Consider the following 17,188-nt stretch of genomic DNA (forward strand, 5'->3'; position numbering starts at 1 on the left):
CTGCACATGACAGAGTCCTTATGGAAAATAAGAAATTACCCAATATTTTACTCTGGATCCTTCCGGACGGAAAAGAATGAAGGCACTCAAGAACAGCTCCTGTTCCTGAGGGGGCCCATAGACATGTCAGCAGTAGCTCACAGTCACTGCTATTAAAGGCAGTTGACAGAGTATTTGGATTGTATGTTCTAGCTAAGAACTGTGTCTGCAACATGGGAAGATTCTGCGCTAGGGATGGCTGCTCAGTTCTGCACTGATGGCAGGTTCTGGGTCTGAAGCTGGCTGAGCCAGGAATGGAAAGATCATCCTGGTTCAGGCTGATTCTGTAGTGACACAGAGCTGGGATAGCAGTTCCTACAATGGCCCATGAGCGTGGCAGGAGGAAATGGGGATGTGGCCAAGATAGCCCCCCACCTCCTGCTGTATTTGCTTCTTGGGGCTATTGGCAGCTGGTGAAACTTCAGGCTGCTCTAACTTTTGCTGGTGATGCACTCAGTGCCTGCCCAGCCAACCCAGGATTGGGAAGATTGTTACCAGATTTGCCCATTACTTTGGGGTACGCTCATTTATTAGGATTACTCTTCTGGGGGCGGGGTCTGTAATTCTATCAATGTACTGCTTGTGTCACTTGTGTTTTCATATGGAGCTCTACTTCTCCCTGCTGCAAGTTCCCTCCCAATGGAGCTTCCTGCAGGACCTAGGTTTCCCAGGGCTGGGCTCCTCCAGCCCCAGAATCAGATGAACACACACACACACATTAACAAAGCACGTCTGAGCGGACCGAGTCAATCAGCAGTCTCAAGCTGACCTCTTATACGTCCCTGGACTCAGCAGGCTGGGTAAGCAGTACTTCCAAGCTGTTACCCTCATATGCCACGGGCACTGCACCGGAATAGAGTATGCCTGAGCAGGCTGGGTTGAGCAGCACTTCCAAGCTGCCACCCTTATATCCCCTGGACTCAGCAGGCTGGGTTGAGCAGCACTTCCAAGCTGCCACCCTCCTATGCCCCAGGTTCAGCACGTCTCTATCCCCACTTTCACATTACAATTGTTCTGGTAGTAACCCACTCGATGAGCAAACCCACAGGATTTTTGGGCGCTATAGGGATCTTTAGCTTAGGTAAGAGTAGCATTGCTGCAGAGCAAATGGGGAATCCAAAAACACAAAAGAGAGCGAGAGGGAGTGAAGCAACCAGCTTAACCATAAAAGTTATTTATTGCCAGGTAATAACCATACAAGGAGGGCCAAACAAACAAAACAGTTACAATATTAAATCTAGCTTAAATTTGATTACAAAAGTCAGGTTTAGAAAACTATACCTGATCACACAAGTCAGAGTTAGAAAGCTATACCTAGATTAGGAAAAAAAAAACCAACAGAGAGAGAGAGAGAAAGAGAGAGAGAGAGCTGGGTTCTCACCACTCTGTGAAGCTTGAACCGGTCAGGGTTCCCAGGTGGTGGTGGTAGTTGAGGGTCCAGAGTGCTGGAGACAGGCAAAGCCCCCAGCACGATCAGTCAGGAGAAGATGAAGTCCCAATGGAACTGATGTAGATTTTGGATCCAGGCACCAGAACACTTACTTGAGAGTGGGTAGGGTTTTTTTGAAGGGCAACAATAATGGTTCAAGGGAGAACAGTAGATTTGTTTATGGGTAAACTGATGGCTCGAGGGAATGTACCAAAGTTGTTTTGGTCAGGCTAGACAATAGGAATTGATCATTCCTGGCTATGGGCGGTGTTCCTTTGAGGGAGCTCACAATGCAATTAGGCAGCTTCAGTATTTTGAATACCAATAAAGGAGTTATTACTAGAACTGGTCTGATAACTACTGAGCTGGGTGTGTGCAGGCCTGAGTTTATTAACATCTGGAGCAGAGATCCCCCAACATGCAGTGCTTCCCTGCTTTTCTGGTCCCAGAGTTCCATGCGGTTCTTGCCTTGGAATCTCTGTTCTCTATTCTGTATGCTTATGAAGAAGCTTCCCTGACCTATCTCTGATGCAAATGAGGCTAGGGGAGTTTCCCTAATCCTGTCACCCTTGTCCGGAGGGGTTTAGGTTTGTCTCCCACTGTCTTTTCATTGCTTTTTGTAAGTCTTTCTTCTGATCGGTTTTGGTTCAAGCAGAGGCTGGGTTGCGGGTGGGGGGATCCTTCGTGAGTCAGACAGGCTGGATACTTTGCTCTGGTTCCCCAAGAACACTGAGTTGACAGGTAACAAGATACAAAGTCGAGCTTTGTGGCTGTGCAGCCATAATGATTATTGGGGCTGATATGTAGGCCCTGACACTCATGGTGTATATTGCGTTTGTGTGTGTATCTATATACAATAGAACCCCCAATTTTTTTAATTAACTGGGGATTGAGGAGTTAATAAAATAGGAAAGTTCATAAAACTTAACATCTCACAATTACAGTAGATACTGTGCACAAGTAGCAGTCTGGTACCTTGCATTCCTTTCTTCTTGTCCGTCAAACCACTGCAAAGCGATTTCCAGTGTATTCAAGGGTTGTCAGCTTATTTGTCAGCATCACTTTTATTATGTGATTATCCCCTCTCCACTCCCCTGTTGGGAAAACATGGTTCCTATAACTGGCTGTTTGTAAGGCTGGTGCTCATCAAATCGAGGTTCTGTTGTAGATGTGTGTACAGAACATGCTCTGGGGGAAACGGCTGACTGCAGAATGTGAAATACAGCTACAGGGATACAAGGGACAGATCAGTCCCTGGAGTAACACCACTGACTTCTGTATGTGCACAGCAGGGATGTATTCCCTTCCCCACCACCATTATTAACTGTTGCTTGAGATTCTCTGTCTGACAGAGCATAAAAGCCCCTGCTGCCAGCAAAGGAACTGCAAAGGGAGCAAGTTCTCCTATGAAAATTACCATAGATCTGTTGCTCTTAAGGCTTGTCTACACAGGGAGTCTGGTCAGAATTGCTATTCCTCATTAGCTAGTCCCAATTAACTCCATGTGTGAATGCTCTTATTTTGCAACAAGAGTGCCTTAATTAGAATTAGCTTAATCCATTTGGGAAGCTAATTTGGAATAAGGCACTCATTCTGGAATAAGAGTGTCCACACATGGAGTTAATTGGGAATAGTTAATCCATTCTAAATTCACACCCTACTTTATTCTGGACTAATTTTCCTGTGTGAACAGATAGATAAAGCTTTTATTGGGTAATAAATAAAATAAAGTTTTTATTGTTTAATAAATCCAGTGAATAGTGAGCTCATCCCAGTGTCTCTCTTGCCCCTTGTAGTAGGTACGACCTCTTCCTTTCTATGGTTTCCATGCCACATCTTACTGAGTCATCAAATGGCAAAGCGATGCTTTGTTCTGGTCCAGTCTGGGCCCCCTTTCGCAGGCCCCTTCATGACTCTGGGAGGTCATGTTACCAGGCTGCCTTTCCCCATAAATCATATCCATGTGTGATTCATTTGGCAGCATATGCTATGGGCTGCTCACGGCTGGCAAGCCGATGTCGCAGACACACGTGAATTGCTGGTCGTACTTCACAGGATGAACGGACCACACACACACAGAGCCTCTGAAAGCTAAGAAGTCAAAAGGACCAGTTAATATAATGTGGAACAGCTTTTTACAATATGAGCGAGCACGAGAGAGAGCGAGAACAGACCCCTTTTTTACACGCCTTGGTTTTGCATAGGTTCTACTTAACTGCTGACTTATTTTCAAGGTGCAGGTGGTCACATCGCTCTTGGGATGTGTATTAAAATGCATCCTGGGATTAACTATCAGTTTAGGTGGCATGTCACCAGGCTGGAGTCTGCCCATTGTTTTTTAAACAAAATAAATGATGTAAATATATTTCCATATTCCAGTGTGTGTATAATTACTAAGTAGTTGTTTCCTTGCCTCAATGGGGCTTCCGCTGGCATAAGGAGTCCCTAGCTGCACAAAGCTGGTGTAGTGATATAAGGAAGTAGTTTTTCACACAGTACGTGATTACACAGGGGAACTCATTGCCACAGGATGTTGCTGAGGCCAAGATTTTAGCAAGCTCTAAAGTGGAATTGGATTCTTATATAGATAACAAGAATGTCCAGGTTTGTTATAGTTAATGCTAAAAAAGTAGTATTGAAAGGAATACAAAACTTCATGATTCATGGTTAAAACAATCTAACTATGAGGGATCAGGATGAGACCTTCATGGGAGTAGATTATTTCACATCTGTCTACTGTGAGGTCTTATGTACCGTCCCCTGAAATATCTAATACTGATCAGAGACAGGACACTAAACTAGATGGACCATACGTCTGATTCAGTTTGCCAATTTCTGTATTTCTATCCCACTCCCTCTGCAGACCCCAGTGATGGGCGCATGCCCAGAATGCCATTGCACTCTGGCTATTCTTATCAGCTACACTGGCCCTGGGGACCATGGCCATCCAAATACTTTAGAGTAGCCCCATGCCTAAATTGGGTTCATAGATGCTTTGCATCAGGTGGCAAAAATCAGCTGAAATGCACAGGTGTACTGGGCCCTCAGTGCTGGGATAGCATGGATTGTGTTACACTGCAGATTTGTAATAGCATCCATCCCCTTTTCCAAACAATGAGATGGTTGCTGGTGAAAGGTGGCAGCTGTTGAGAGTGAATTCCCTCCTCCCCCCACTCTGAACTGATACACGGTGGACAGTGACAAGACAGGCTTTCTGCATGCTGCCCGCTAACACATCTCAACCCTGGCCTGGAGGGAAGCTGCAGGAAAAGATGATGGTTGTGGACATCAGTGCTTGCCCATTGAAACTGCAGGAAATAGGATCACCTGTGTGCAATCACTATAAACACTGTCCCTGGTCATTGCTTCAGAAGAAGCCAGATCCACCCGGGGCTTTGTGGCAGAGAGGTAACTTTGTCCAAGAAGTTGCTGGGAGGCACAGACATTCCTCTGCAGGACCACGCCCTCTGGCTCACAACAACCCCACCACAAGCGGAGTCCTCCCCATCTTCTTTCTGTAAACAAAGATGCCCAGCACTTACTTCTGCTCCACCTCTCCTCTTATTACAAGGCCCCCCCACCGTATTTGTCCCCTGCCCTCCACTTGTGACAGCCCCCCCATAACTATTTCTTCACAAGGCAAGATGATGAGCTGGCTGCAAGTGGGAACCACTGATGCAGCCTCCTTCCTGCCCAGCATGAGGACACTGGGAAAGGCAGGGGAGCCCAACTGAAGCTGGATCAATCAGCTTATGGACAACTGGCAAGAGGAGGCGGGAGAGACTCAGTTGAGCTACTGCCCAACCAGCCCCTGACTCTCCTCTTCCCCTCCCTCTGCTGCCTCCTCTCAGTCCCTGAAAAAGTTAGGGTGGAGGGAGATGGCTGCCACCACCCCAAGCTAAACGTTGGGTGAGGTAGATGTCCCCTGTTCCCCTCCTATAATTACTATGGTTATTCACAAGATATGCTGGGGGCAAAAATCTGTCCCCCGCCTCCCACTAAGTTTGCAATCAGATGAGCTTTGTGCCTGTGATGAATCATCGACATTAAGCACCTGGTCGCAATATCCCACAAACAAAGCCGAGATGGTGGGGCCCTGAGCTTGCTGGCCTCTAGCTACTGCTGCAGTATATAAATGTTTAATGCTAAATTCATTTTCCATCGCCCAGTCAATCGGAGTCAGCCAAGGAAGGTGCCAATTAGGAATTGTGTCTGCTTCTGGCTTTTATTGAGCACACTACAATATGAACTAAGAACAATCACCACATTTCACCCAGACCAATGAAATGCCATGCTAGTAACAGTGCCTGTCACTATTAATAGTATTTGGCTTCAGAGCAATGACCCAGAGGTGGACACCTCTGTATCTCATCAAGTAGAAGAAAGCACCTGGTTGGAAACTAGTGGAAATGCCTGGGAGAACCCACCTGCCCTGGTGGACAGTTGAGATAATCAAGGAAATGTTCAGTGTAATTCATAGAACTCAGGACAGATCTCTGTACTGGAAAATGCAATCTCAACTAATGGTAGTTGAGATAAGCAAGACTGTATTGTACAATGAATGCACAAATTTTAATGACTCAGAGGCTTGGAAAGTTGCAAGGTTCTGTGGTCCAGTGGCTAGAACAGTAGACTGGGATTTGGGAGACCTGGGTTTTGTTCACTGATCTACTATGTGATTGTTACCAAACTTCATCATTTCTCTGTGCCTCAGTTTCCCCATCTGTTAAAATGGGGAAAATACTTCTTACTTTCTTTTGTAGAGTACTTTGAAATCTCTGGCTGAAAGGTGCTATATAATCATATGATGCAGACTTCAGCCCCAAGCAGGGGAGAGGCTCATATCTGACTGTTTCCCTGGTCAGTCAGAAATCTCAAATTAGATTTGAGAAATATTTCAATATGAGGTGGTTTGGTGTTGCTTATAATCATGTCACAGAGTTGTGGCTTTTTTTATCCTGTGAATGTAGGATGTAAAACACTGACACTCCCTGGGTGGAGAGGGTTAATCAATGAACTGTAGCACTGAATACCCAGTGATTCAGACTGCCTCTTCCAGAGTCCCTCCACTTCACATGTTTGTTTCAAGCCAAGGAAAGGCCACAGATGCACAATTACAAGCCAGTGTGTGAGCACCTCAAAGGTTTGGGAAGGTCCAGATCCATATCTATAAATCTCACTCATCTATTTCAAACCTCACTTAGATGGAGAAAAACATGGAAATGTGCAGCTCCAGTCACTAACGAATTCCAGAAAGCCTTGCAGATTTGGAATGCTTGGAGAACTCCTCTGGTAGCATACAAAGGCTATTTTATGGCTAGCATCCAGAAGACAAATTCAACCCTCGTGTTTGCAGATGGCATTTCATTGACTTTAGTGAAGTGGTGGCTGCTTATGTCAGTAGAGTATTTTGTCCCTGATTTTTAGCATGCAGGCTGCTTTTGGAGAATTAGAGGGTATGTCTACACTGCAGTTAAAAACCCATGAGTAGCCTGTGCCAGCTTACTCAGGCTTGGGCTCAGGGGCCATTTAATTGCAGTGTAGATATTTGGGCTCATGCTGCAGCCTGAGTTCTGGGGCCCTCCCACCTTGCAGGGTCCTAAAGCCTGAGCTTCAGCCCAAACCCAAATAGCCACACCTGTACCAGGATGGGCAAGTGGTTAAGATGTTGGACTTAAGAGCCAATGGATGCATGTCTGCATGGGTTCAAACCTTACTTCTAGTAGCTGCTGTTTCTGCTTTGGGTAGGGGATTGGACTAGATGACCTCCTGAGGACCCTTCCAACCCTGGCATTCTATGATTCAATTAAACAGCCTCTCAGCCTGGGCCAGCTGCAGGTGTCTAAGTGCAGTGTAGCCATATCCAGAATGAGAGAGAAAAGGGGTGAGATACCACCAACCAAGGCAAGTTTCCAGTTTGAACTCTCTCTGAGCCAGGAGTCTCATAAGAATGGTCATACTGGTTCAGAGCAAAAAGGTCCATCTAGCCCAGTATCCTGTCTTCTGACAGGGGCCATTGCCAAGTGCCCTAGAGGGAATGAACAGAACAAGTAATCATTAAGCAATCCATCCTCTGTCGCCCATTCCTAGCTTCTGGCAAACTGAGGCTAAGGACACCATCTCTGCCCATCCTGGCTAATAGCCATTGATGGACCTATTCTCCATGAACTTATCCAGTTCTTTTTTGAAACCTGTTATAGTCTTGGCCTTCACAACATCCTCTGGAAAAGAGTTCCACAGGGGGACTGTGTGTTGTGTGAAGAAATACTTCCTTTTGTTTGTTTTAAATCACTGCCTATTAATTTCATTTGGCGACCCATAGCTCTTGTGTTACGAGAAGGAGTAAATAACACTTCCTTATTTACTTTCTCCACACCAGTCATGATTTTATAGACCTCTATCATATCCCCCCTTAGTCGTTCCTTTTCCAAGCTGAAAAGTCCCAATCTTATTAATCTTTCCTCATACGGAAAGATACCCCTAATCATTTTTATTGCCCTTTTCTGAACCTTTTCCAATTCCAATATATCTTTTTTGAGATGGAGCAACCACATCTGCACGCAGTATTCAAGATGTGGGTGTACCATAGATTTCTATAGAGGCAATATGATATTTTCTGTCTTCTTATCTATCCATTTCTTAATGATTCCCAACATTCTGTTCGCTTTTTTGACTGCTGCTGCACATTGAGTGGATATTTTCAGAGAACTATCCACGATGATGCCAAGATCTCCCAACATTTTATTCTTCAGTGAGAACTGCATGTGTGCAGCACTTATGGAAATCAGGCCTCTTTATGCTGTTTCTTATTGAGCACTCAAAAACTAAGGACTCCAAAATCAGTGGCTAGTCTTGGAAAAGTTTGGTCTAAATCTCTGTGTCTCAGTGTCTCACCTTTGAAATGGGAATAATAAAATGTACCTACTTAATAGGTGGGTTGTGAGACTCCATTAATTAATGTTTGCAAAATCTCTGGTGATCCATTGATGGAAGGCTCAATGGAAATGTGAAATAATATTATTTTATTGTTATTAATTGTTTAAAAAGATACATTGCAAAACCTTCCTATTGTTTATTATGATTTATTGTGCAAGATAGTTGCAAAATGTAGATCCAACATTGTTCATTAGCTTAGAACAGATGAAGGAAATCACACCTATTCCACAGTTGATACTCTTTCAGCCCTTAGTTTTATTTCTGGCTTTCCAGTCCTATTAGAATTCCTGTCTCTGTTCCTTTACACTGCAAATGCTTTGGGCTTGTTGTGGGTGGATCAAGAATCCTTTCTAATGGATGGAAATGCAGGCAGAAGAAAACCAATTAATTCCTAGCAGAGAATAACCACATTGCTGCTACCCCAAATTGCTTTTAAGACTTCCATCTGACAAGTGAAAATACTGAAAAACCAAGCTGGCTGGTTTCATGTTGTGAGGTGGGGTGAGATTCAAAGTTCATAGATTTGATGCATGGCTTTGGTCTAAAATATTTAAAGTTTCGGCTTTTATGCAAGATTAATTTCTGATAATTCTTGGCTCCAGCCTGGCCAGAAACACTTCAAGAAGAGCCTTTCTCAGCATTATTTCTGAGTCCTTGCTTTTAGGTTAACACCTGGAATACAAAAATATAGGGGAGGTGAAAGTGAAAAATCCCTAAAAGAAATAAGCCAATTGACCTTATTCAGTTTTATTTTGAGCAAAGCAATTTGTCCATCCCTAATTTCAAAATGACAAAAGCATTTTGCTGCCCCATGCTGACAGATGGGACAGCTCTCTCTACTGATTGACCCAGTCTCAGAGGGTGATACATGGAAGTTTCTTGACAGAGAGTGTGGTGTATGTGCTACCCTATGAAAGATTGTGTCAGCATAAGTCACTAGCTCTTAGTAGTTGCTTGGTTACAGATGTCCTCTCCTCAAGGTATGATTAAACCAATGAGTTCTGATTAGAGATGAACAAATATAAAGAAAACATGTGTGCAGATTTGCTTAGATGAAAACCCTAAATACACTTCGTTCCTGTCCTTTTTTTGTTGTCTGTTCATGAATATACTAGCAAATAGGTTTATTGTCGGGAGTGTTAATTGGAACAGAATTTTTAATCAATCATTGGAAAATATTTATAGAAAGTAAATTTCAGATTAATAAATTGTAAGTATTTGTTCGGGACACCTTATTCTAAGAGTAATGTACATCTAACCAGAGAACAGAACAATACCCATAGGACCAATGAGCACAGTCAAACCTAGCTAAAAGCACTTTAATTTTCCCTGAACAAGCTTCAGAGCAAGCATAGGTTGCTGAAATGACTTATTGATTAATTATGAGCAGTAAATACAATTTAGAGAATTCTGATCTCTTCACAATTAATTTACCAACAGAAAATAAAAAGGTGAATTTTTTTGAATTAGTTAGTTGCTCCTAGGAATGCACCCAGCTCTAGTTCTGATGATGTGTTGCTTCTAAGTGTTGTGTTTCTTTGGCTGAGCTTATTGTCACTTGATAGCCTGTAGGAGAAATGACATGGGAAGAGTATTAGAGGAGTAGCCGTGTTAGCTGGATCTGTAAAAGCAGCAAAGAGTACTGTGGCACCTTATAGACTAACAGACATATTGGAGCATGAGCTTTCGTGGATGAATACCCACTTCGTTGGATGCATGGGAAGAGTTTCTCTGGACAGTTTGGCTCTGGCATAAAAAATCAATGTGGTCTATGAGACAGGGTAATGGACTCTCAGATCTGAGTTCTACTGCTGGCTCTGTGACTTTGTCCAAGTCATGGAATCTTATAAATATAGGGCTGGAAGGGCCATTGTGAGGTCACCTGGCCTATTGCCCCATGCAGAGACAGGACCAACAAAACCTAGACCAGATATTTGTACCTGTTCTTAAAAACGGCCAATGATTGGGATTCTACAGTCTCTCTTGGAAGCCCGTTCCAGTGCTTAACTATCCTGATAGTTCAAAAGTTTTTCCTAATATCAAATTTAAATCTCCCTTACCACAGATTAAGTTGATTATTTCTTGTGCTGCCTTCAGTGGACATGAAGAACAGTTAATCACCATCTTAATAACAGCCCTTCAGCCTTTTCTTCTCTAGACTAAACATGCCTAAGTATTTCAATCTTTTCTTATAGGTCAGGTATTCTAAATCTTGTATCATTTTTATTGCTTTCCTCTCAACACTTTCCAGTTTGCTTACATCTTTCTTACAGTATGGTGCCCAGCACTCGACACCATAGTCCTGATGAGGCCTTACCAGTGCCAAGTAGAGCAGGACAACTACTTCCCACATCTTGCAAATGACACTCCTGTTAATTCACCCCAGAATATTAGCCTTTTCCGCAGTTGCATCACATTGTTGACCCCTATTCAATTTGTGATCCCCAGGTAGAATGAAGTTGCAGTAGCCTAACCTTGATGAGACAAAAATATAGTTAAACATGGCCTGTGGGGAAAAATCGCTTCTTGGCTAGTCAAAGATGGGACAAATCTTATATGATTTAATTTTAAATTGAGCAGCAATGGCTTCCAAACAATACAATTTTCCATGTGAAATTTAAATTGTAGATCTCCACACAATAGGTGTTTGAAGTTTTTTCATCAAGAATTGTTGACCAAAACAAAAATCTTGACCAAAACAAAACAATTTTGTGGAAAATGTTCATTTTGTTGAAACTTTTCACTAAAAAACAAACTGATTTGTTGTTTTTGTTTTCAGCTAAGTTTTAGTTATCAAAAGCTAGAAATGTTTACCAGGAATCAAACCTTTTTCAACAAGCAAAAATGGTGTTTGAAAAATGAAAAAAATCAGTTTGGGGTTCTTGTAAAAAAAAAAAAACACCTGAAAAATGTTTGTGGGGAATGTCAAAAAAGCAAATTTCCCAAGAAAAATAACTGTTTCTTTTTGAGTAGCACTACTCAACACTTAGGAAAGGAAATCAATATGTGAATGGGCAGCATTGTATTTGCAGACCTGGTAAAAAGACATTACAGTAACTCCTCACTTAACATTGTAGTTATGTTCCTGAAAAATGCGACTTTAAGTGGAATTATGTTAAGTGAATCCAATTTCCCTGTAAGAATTAATGTAAATGAGGGGGTCAGGTTCCAGGGAATTTTTTTTCACCAGATAAAAGACTATATTATATATATACACACACACAGTATAAGTTGTAAACAAACAATTTAATACTGTTACACAGTGATGATGATTGTGAAGCTTGGTTGAGGTGGAGGAGTCAGAGGGTGGGATATTTTCCAGGGAATGCCTTACTGCTAAATGATGAACTAGCAATTGGCTGAGCCCTCAAGAGTTAACTCTCACAATCTACAAGGCAGCAGGAATGGAGGAAGGGAAGAGAGCATTGCAGACAGAGACACACACACTGTGTGTTAGAGAGAGATGCACATTTCCCCTTTAAGTACGCTGCCTTGTTAATTAGATTAGCTTGCTGAGACCACAGCTGCTGCTGCCAGCAAGTTCTCTCTGTCCTGAGACCTGTCTTGTGTCCCCCCTGCTCTATGGAAGATGGGGTAAGCAGGGTGCAGGAGCAGGGGGGAAGGAGACACCCTGACATTAGCCCCCCTCTTTTTCCCCTCCCCTGCACAGCAAGCAGGAGTCTCCGGGAGCAGCTCCAAGGCAGAGGGCAGGAGCAGCACATGGCAGTGGGGGGAGGGACAGCTGTTGCACAGGGAACTTAGGGGAGCGGGGAGCTGATAGGGGGGCTGCCAGTCCACCCTGGTTCCAAGCCCCCACCAGCTAGCTGCAACAGGCTGCTCTTCCTGCAAGCAGTGGACAAAGCAGGTGGCTGCCAAATGACGTTAGAAGGGAGCATTGCACAACTTTAAACGACCATGTTCCCTAATTGATCAGCAACGTAACAATGAAACAATGTTAACCGGGACGACTTTAAGTGAGGAGTTACTGTACTAGAGACCAGGTTTTGCTCTCTATTATCTTGTAAATCCTAAGTAACTTCCTTGCAGTCAATGGAATTACTTTTGATTCACATCAGGGAAACAGAGAATAGGATGTGGACTTCACTTTTAGAATATTTTGTCTTTCCACCCTGCCACTGAGTTTATGATGGAAGTAGAAAGGCTGAGCTAAGCCCTGTTTTGGATGTAAAGGTGTGTTAGTCTGATAGAAGAAACAACACCTCTCTGGGATGTAAATTGCCACTGTCAGTGGCATTATAACTGAGATCTACTAAAGGTTATTGCAATGATTAACTGTTTTAGCTCTCTTTCACCAAGGAGAGGAAGACCTCATTTTCTTTCTGATAGAAAACAAAATTCCCTTCTCTGTAGCAGCTGTGCTGCAGTGAGACATGTTAGCAACTCTTTCAATCTTCCCTTCCCACCCACACACCCTGACACCAGATAATCATCTAATCCTGAGGTACAGGGGAACTCTCTTTCAGATGCACTAGAGATCGGTGGCTCCCCATCACTCACCAAAGAGTCTGACATTTTAAGACTTATATTTATGAAGAACTTTGCATAAAGTGAGCAGAAATCTTCACAACCCTGGGGTAAACTTTAGAGGCTTTTGCCTTGGCAATTGCTCCCTTACTATATTTTGGCACCACTTCATCTGCTAGCTATTTCAGTAATGTCTCAGACACAATGTTATGTATCATTGTAAATTGAACTGGTTTAAATAAAATCTTTTAAAATCATGTTAGTTAAATTAGTTTATCATGAGTCTGTAGCTAAGTTTAAACCTATTTAAGAGTGTCTTTTCATGGGCTTACACTGGTTTAACTAAATCGATTGACAAACACACCTATAAAACTGATGCAACTGGTAAAACAGACAAAGCTCCAGGCACAGAGAGGTGAAGTGACTTACCCAAGGCACACATTGAGTCAGTGGCACAGTCATCAATAGAACCCAGGTCTCCTGACTAGAGTTGGGGGGAGTTTTTCAGCCGAAACTTTTTTCTGACTAAAATTTTAGATTTGGGTTGGCCAAAACCATTTAGCAGATGTGGGTTGGTTTAGACTTGTTTTGGTTTATACACAACTGAGGGGAGTCAACGGTGCAATGTTGCCTCAAAAAAGCCAAATATAATTCTGGGGTGTGTTAACAGGAGTGTTGTATGTAAGACATGGAAGGCCATTGTCCTGCTGTGCTCAGCACTGGTGAGGTCTCAGCTGGAGTCCTGTGCCTGGTTTGGGGCACTACACCTTGGGAAGGATGTGAACAAAATGGAGAGAGTCCAGAAGAGAGCAACAAATATGATCAAAAGTTTAGAAAACCTGACATCTGAGGGAAGGTTGAAACAACTGGGCATGTTTAGTCTAGAGAAGAGCAGGCTGAGGGAGGACATGGTAGCAATCTTCAAATATATTAAAGGTTGTTAGAAAGAGGGTGGTGATCAGTTGTTCTCCAGGTCCACAGAGGATAGAACAGGAAGTAATGGGCTTAATCTGCAGCAAGGGAGAGTTAGGTTAGATATTAGGAAAAACTTTCTAACTATCAGGGTAGATCAGCTCTGGTTACCAAGAGAGGTCTTGAAATCCCCATCACTGAAGACTTTTAAAGACTAGGTTGTACAAACACCTGCCCGGGTAGTCTAGGTGTACTTAGCCCTGTCTCAGCAGATGACTTCTGGAGTTCCCTCCCAGCCCTACATTGCTACGATATGAAAACAATAAAAAAAAGGGGAAATGTCCAATGATTTGTCTGACTCGAAATGAAAATTTTTGGACTTTTTTGATTTGCTGAAAATTCTAAAATATTTTGGGTTTGGTTTGACCTGAACTGATTCCACCTCCCTTCAATTTTTGCAGCTGCCAGCAAACTGAGGAATCAGTTATTCCCACAGCTCTATTCCGGACTGCCAGCTCTGTGCTCTTTCCTCCATCCCACCCTGCCCACCACTGAGTGACAGGGGGAGAGTGAAGGAGCATGTAGCGGGAAGGGTCGGAAGAGCAGCGAGGGAGGGATTTTAGATCCAAAAGGTCACTCTTCCATAAGGAAAACTGTGTTGGTTCTCAACTGTACCTTAGCCTAGCTCCACTGTAGCTTCCAAATGGCCAGTGGTGGGAGTGTTAAGACATCATTCAGAACTCTGAACCAGTCCTGAGCTTCTGAAACCCAGCAGATCCAGAGACACAACAAAGGCAGGGCAGGGTTTATTCCCTCTCTTCAGTGAGACTCCAACAAGAAGAAGAGACAGAATTCTCCTTGTATTAACTATCAAATAATTAGACGGAGGAAGAATTCCACCTCTTTACAGATTTCCCTTTTATATGATGAAGAATAAAAGCAGTGGGGATCTACAGGGGCTTTTAAATTAAATGGTTTACAACAAACTAACTCTGAGTTTTTGGGGTCAAATAAAGGATGACATGAATCTTATTTTATAATGATTTCTAGAAGGCATAGCTCTCTGGACTCCTTCCACATCAGTTAGGAGTCTGCAGTGCTCACCATGGCTAGCATTTCACATGGCCCACGTTGAAATCTGTGGCACTGAATCTCTTCCCTGAGCAGGCGTTTAAGACCATGGTAATAGCTGAACCTTTCCCAAGCCCGATTTTCCACTGTCCTACAGCTTGTGCAGACATTGCTTCAGTGCAAGGTGGATGTAAAACACTCCCATGCTGGTTTTGGGCCTAGTTGGCACAGGGGAGGCAGTATGGCCTTGTGGATAGCGTGCCTGACTGGGACTCTGGAGACTTAGATTCTATTCTCAGCTTTGCCACTCTTTAGTGACTTTGAACTAGTCACTTCACCCCACTGTGCATCAGTTTTCCCATCTGTAAAATGGGGATAATGATATTGCTTTCCTTTGGGCAAAGTGCTTTTTGAGATCTATTGATGAAAAGTGCTGTATAAGGGCTAGGTGTTTTGTTACCATTATGCATAAATTTTTCTTGACTGCCTTGTGCATTGTACAGCCATTTGCTCCTGGGAACAAGATGGGCAGCATTTAACATTCACTTTGCATGTACTTACCAGAGCTGTAAATGGTGTCACAAGGTGCAAGGCAGGGGAGAATCTGACCTTCTGTCTGGGCCCTCATTCTCCACAGCTTTGTGCCTTGTGTCAAAAGTTACCCCTGCACTAAGTGAGACATAAGGAAAAGGAGAAGTCTGTACCAGGTCAATTTATGCCCAATGTCCTTTGCATGGAAATAGAGGTGTAAATGATGAGACAAGAGTTTGGGCAGCGGGGAATCAGGCCCACTGAGTTTTCCAAATGCCTCTGCTGACAGCAGAAACCAGCATGTCTCATTTGTGCCCCCACTTACTCAAGCATCATGTGACGGAGCAGAGATTGGAACAGATCTGACTGCAGAACAAGTCCATCATGCCAATAATCTGGGGGATTAAGGACCCCGAACAGTATGCACTGACACAATAGCTGGGGTTATCATGATCCCTGCTTTCAGTGTTCCTTGGATTAGAGTAATGTTTCAAATGCTTCTATTTTTCTTTTGACTCTGGCTAAACAAACAGTTCATGTGCTCACAAATCCTGTTCATAATGTAAAGTGTCAGTAAACTTGTGTTTGTTGTATTGCCCTTTATGATTTGCCTTTGGAAACTGACATGGTGGTTCTGTCTGGGGGCCTTCACAGGGTCAGGATGACGTCATCTGCATCCAGTTCAAGCACTGTTATACTGAGTAAGAGCAGGGGCGGCTCTAGAAATCACGCTGCCCCAAGCAGCGCGGTGCGCTGCGCCGCCCTTCCCCGGTCCTGCGGCGGGTCCCCTCTTCCCGCGGCTCTGGTTGGCCACATTTGCAGAATTTGCCTGCGGCAGTGTCGACCGGAGCCCGGACGAGCGGACCTGCCGGAGGCATGACTGCGGCCACTGCCCGGGTCCCGCGGCTCCGGTTGACCTGCCACAGGCCTGCCTGCGGGAGGTCCAGCCGAGCTGGGACGAGCGCCCCCTCCGCAGTCATGCCTGCGGCAGGTCCGCTCGTCCCGGGCTCCAGTCGACCTGCCGCAGGCAAGTCTGCGGCAGGTCCGCCGGCCCAGCCTCCCGCCCTCCCCGGCGACAGGGGACGCCCCCGACATTTTGCCGCCCTAGGCACCAGCTTGTTTTGCTGGTGCCTAGAGCCGCGCCTGAGTAAGAGGCAGAGCTGTCTTGTGGCTGGAGCAAGGGGGCCTGGAATGGGGAGAGCTGTGTTCTGTCCCTGACTCTGCCACTGATGCAGCTCTACCTTGGATGGTAACGAAGACATACCTGGCCTCTCCTCTAAGAAGTGCTCAGCCTAGCAAGTGCTCTTGTTACACCCATCTGTATTCACTCTTTTCTGTGTGTCTGACTTTCCCAGAAGTGCTAATTTACCGCTGTTGGGGGAAGAACACTTTGAAGATATCGCATGGGGTGGTGTGCTAAATGTCATCTCAGATATTAGAAAAACAGCAATTAGCAATGTAACATTCAATTACTTGCCTTTGTTAATGCAGCCCCAGCAGGAAAGCAGGCCTGGGAGTGGAGCAGGAAAACAGGGCATTTCAGGGGACAGGTGTTTGCTGTAAAAAGTACAAACTCCTATTCACAAAACTTTAGCAAATGGGTAAAGGAGAATCACCAGCAGCCAGCATTAAGATCCATAGTCCTATCCACTTACACAGGAGATATTGACTTATTCCTAATCAACTGAGCCACTGTTATTGGTATCAACTAAAACATTATGAACCTGATTTTCAAAAGAACTTAGCTCCCATGTAGGCACCAACATTCATGAAAGCTCAGCATGT

At 44.1% G+C, this 17,188-nt stretch overlaps 1 long non-coding RNA gene across 1 annotated transcript; it reads right to left on the reverse strand.

The window, feature by feature from the left end:
- Positions 1-8,655: 8,655 nt before the first annotated feature.
- Positions 8,656-10,228, reverse strand: LOC120409596. The gene is made up of 3 exons (XR_005601362.1): positions 10,109-10,228; positions 9,839-9,970; positions 8,656-9,076 (listed from the first exon to the last, which is right to left on the reverse strand). It is a non-coding gene; the product is annotated as an uncharacterized LOC120409596 (long non-coding RNA).
- Between the last annotated feature and the right edge of the window lie 6,960 nt (positions 10,229-17,188).

This window comes from Mauremys reevesii, linkage group 7, assembly GCF_016161935.1.
Source record: "Mauremys reevesii isolate NIE-2019 linkage group 7, ASM1616193v1, whole genome shotgun sequence".
In the NCBI taxonomy this organism is placed as follows: domain Eukaryota; kingdom Metazoa; phylum Chordata; order Testudines; family Geoemydidae; genus Mauremys; species Mauremys reevesii.